We start from the raw sequence: 3,683 nt of genomic DNA, 5'->3' as shown, positions 1-3,683 counted from the left end.
AGTAACTGCGTATTCTCCTAGCCCCACCACCTTCTGCATATTTTAACAAAATCATATATATATATATTTAATATTTATTTATTTATTCATGAGGGAGGGGGAGAGAGAGAGAGAGAGAGGCAGAGACACAGGCAGAGGGAGAAGCAGGCTGTATGCAGGGAGCCTGACATGGGACTCAATCCCCGGTCTCCAGGATCAGGCCTTGGGCTGAAGGCGGCGCTAAACCGCTGAGCCACCCAGGCTGCCCAAAATCATATATTTTTATGATTTTCTCTAATCAATTTCCTGATTTCAATTTCTAATTGGATGCAGCATCATTATGTTGCATAATTTAGAACCAATCATTGGCTTCACTAATACATTCACATTCTTAATATGTTTCATTGCAAAAAAACATTATATTGATTCATTAAACTATGCTTGAAAGGTGGAGTTATATCATTAATCATGTAATGTTCTAACATTAAAATAAAAATTAGTAGCTAACCCAGAGAAGCAGGAAGGCTTTCACGTTTGCTCCCCTGAGGACTGTGGAGTTGTGAGACCGCATCTGCTGAATCTCCAAAACTTTCTTTCCATTTACTCTTTTCTGAATAGACTTCTTTTCCACCCATGCAAACTTGCCTTCCTTGTGATTAATGCTGAAAACTGAAACCAACATGATTTCCAGTCCCTGTGTTAGAGTGCTGGGGACACTCCAGCAAATGTGCAGATGTGGTGACAGCAAGGATGTGTACTCCAGGAAACCCCTCCTCCTGGAAGGTAAGGCCTCATAAAGATTCTGCTCATCTGCCTTTCAACAACCTCCATTTGCTAAACCCACAATCCAAGGGTATTGTTTTGCCACCTCTACCCAAATCCAGTCAATTCCTCACTTTTCACTTTTCAAGACTTGCCAAAGAATCACTGGGCTCTGAAAACCAATACGGATTGTCCTCCACTTTACCCTTCTGAGCACTGCCGACACCATGCAGGTGTCCTTACTGTGGTAGATCCTCTCTTGGAATCCCTTTGAGAAGTTGGGAATGGACAGTATTGGGACACAGGGCTGAAACCTCCATTCAAGGTGATTCTCAGACTTGGATGCACAATTGATTCACATTTATAGTTTTAACAGATTCTAATGCCCCGGCCCTTTCCTGAAACAAATCAGCAATTTTGAATATGGAGCCCTGGTGTTCATATTTTTTTTAAAGCTCCTATTTGATTCTTTTCTGCCTCCAGGGTTGAAAAACACAGATACAGAAGGTTAACATTTATCACTCAATTATTTAACCATTCATGTAACAGAAAATATCGGCTGCCTTATACATGCCTGGTCACTTTCTGGCCACGGGAAATAAAGTATACACAAAACCAACTTGGTCCCTGCATGTAAGGAACTTATTATATTCCATTGAGGGAAGAAAGAACACAATCCCATGATTAAGCATTAGGGGGCCTGGGTAACTCAGTCAGTTAAGTGTCTGCCTTTGGCTCAGATCATGACCCCAGGGTCCTGAGATCAACCACCACATCAAGCTCCCTGCTCAGGGGGAGCCTGTTTCTTCCTCTCCCTCTGCCTCTCTACCCCCTGGCTCGTGCACATGCTCTCTCTCTCTCTCTCTCTCTCTCTCTCATAAATAAATAAAATCTTAAATAAAAAAGATAGGTGCCTACATAAATGTTAAAGGGTGATGATGGATAAGGGGTGACCAGGGTAAACAGTGAGAAACTTCTATGAGGTGACACCCTGGGAGCTGAGGCCTCTCATTAGAAGCAGCAGCCATATGAACATTTGAGGAGAACATTCAGGCAGAAGGAAGGGCAGGAGCACAAACGCTAAATCAGGTGTGAGCCTGGATTGTTTAAAGAACAGGTGAACAAAAGTACAGCTGTACTGCATCGGACCAGGAAGAGAATGGCCCATGACAGATTCATAGGCCATAGAAAGAATCTTGCATGTTACTGCAAGTCCAGTGGAGGTCTTTGCAGAGATGTGGGGTCAAGGAGAGCTCTCAACAGGGCCATGCCCTGATCTGACTTTTCTAACACAATCACACAGGTTGCTGCTCAGAGGGTGGATGGGAGGGATCGGGGAGGATGTTGGAAAAATAGCCATGAGGCTACTATAAAGGTCCAGAGGGGGATGATGGGAACACTGACCAAGATGGGGCAGTGGAAGTGGTAGGGATACTGGACCTGTCCGACATGTTACATGCAGGCAGAGCCATGAGGTGTCCTTGATGGTGAGAGCAGGGCCTGAGGGAAGGAGAGTGATCAGGAGTGATTCTTTGGTTTGTGGATACAACAACCTGATGCTGATGCTGCCCATCACTATGACTGTCAGCACTGAGGGCAGGTAGAAGACATCGGGGCTGACTTCCAAGTCCTTTCCACATTTAGGTGGGGTGTTAGGGAGGCAAATGTTCATCAGAGAACGCAGGTGGCATTCTGAACCAGTGACTGAAATTTGGGAGGTATGAGAATCTTCTCAATGCATCGACATCCGTATCACTTGATGATATCACCTCGGTTAAGAACAGAGATGTGGGATAGGGGCAGGCCCAGGTCCAAGAGCAAGAACATACAGGCACATCAATGGAAGGACGGTGAAGAAGAGATCCACAAAAGAGATGGAGGGTGAGTGATCCCAGGGTTGTGGAGGAGGCAAGGGTAGGTCATCCTTACGACCAAGAGGACAGAGGATTTCTGCGTGCAGGAAATGAATAACCTAAGCAGAACGGAGACCCCCGGACTAAGCAGGATGCAGCCTGCCAGTCCCTTGTTTTGCCCGACTCCATGGGGAACCAATACACCTCTCAGTGACACTCCAGAGTGCAGTGTGTGAGATGCTCCCTGAACAAGAGAAGCTCTGATTTGGTCTCACAGAGGTCTCTGTGGCCTGGATGACAGTAGGGTCAGGGCAGGGGCAGAGCCGGAACATTAGTGCAGTGGAGTGACAGACAGTGGCCTCTATCTAAAACAAGGGCATCTCCCGAGGGCAACCAGAGCCATGTCCTATATAAAAGCAATTATTTCCACCTAAATCTGCCCTTGGAAAGTGGGTTATGTGTTGGACTCTTTTCGAGACAAATCTGGAGTGAGGCTGACAGAGGATCTGGAGCAGCAGACAAAGCAAAGGTGACAGCAAGAATTAAAGAGTGAATGTCTCCAAGAGGGGCACACGGTGTGTATGGGCAGACAGTGCCCAGAGTGAAGCAGTGGGGGCGTGAATGAGTGTTTATGGGAGTGTGGATGGCCATGGGCAATAGCCACAGTGGCAGGGAGGAGGTCTTTGGCTTCATGCCGCAGGCTCAGTCCTTGGTCTGTCCAGTCTACCGTCTTTACAAACAACTGGCATAAGGCTAACTTACCATATTTAGACACAAATACAAATTCTGGGCATGGAGGGATAGAAATGCATTGCTGATTTTCTCTACTAACTTGAAGGATTCAAAATGGCCTTGAAAAGCCAGAAGTTGGCCCTATATTGAAAAGAACAAATTTAAGAGGATAATCCCGGCTGCCCCACGTATAGAGAGGCACTGGTAAATCAGACTCTGCTACAGAGTAGTCATGTGTGGGAAGGATGCATAAATGTGTGCTCTAGGGTGGGAGGATGGGAGGACAAGGCCTGGGTGTTTAGCCCACCAGAGACACGGTAAAGAGAGCAGGACAGCAGTGTCCACATGTGTGCTGGG

At 46.4% G+C, this 3,683-nt stretch overlaps 1 protein-coding gene across 1 annotated transcript in view; it reads left to right on the top strand.

Moving 5' to 3' along the window:
• Positions 1-3,683, top strand: part of LOC112668863 (cystatin-9-like) — a 1,128,704-nt gene that overhangs the window by 463,682 nt on the left and 661,339 nt on the right. The gene's annotated exons all lie outside the window — the stretch shown is intronic.

Source organism: Canis lupus, chromosome 23 (assembly GCF_003254725.2).
Source record: "Canis lupus dingo isolate Sandy chromosome 23, ASM325472v2, whole genome shotgun sequence".
Classification (NCBI taxonomy): Eukaryota; Metazoa; Chordata; class Mammalia; order Carnivora; family Canidae; genus Canis; species Canis lupus.
Note: the sequence above shows the minus strand (reverse complement) of the source record. Positions and strands in the feature narration are given on the sequence as shown.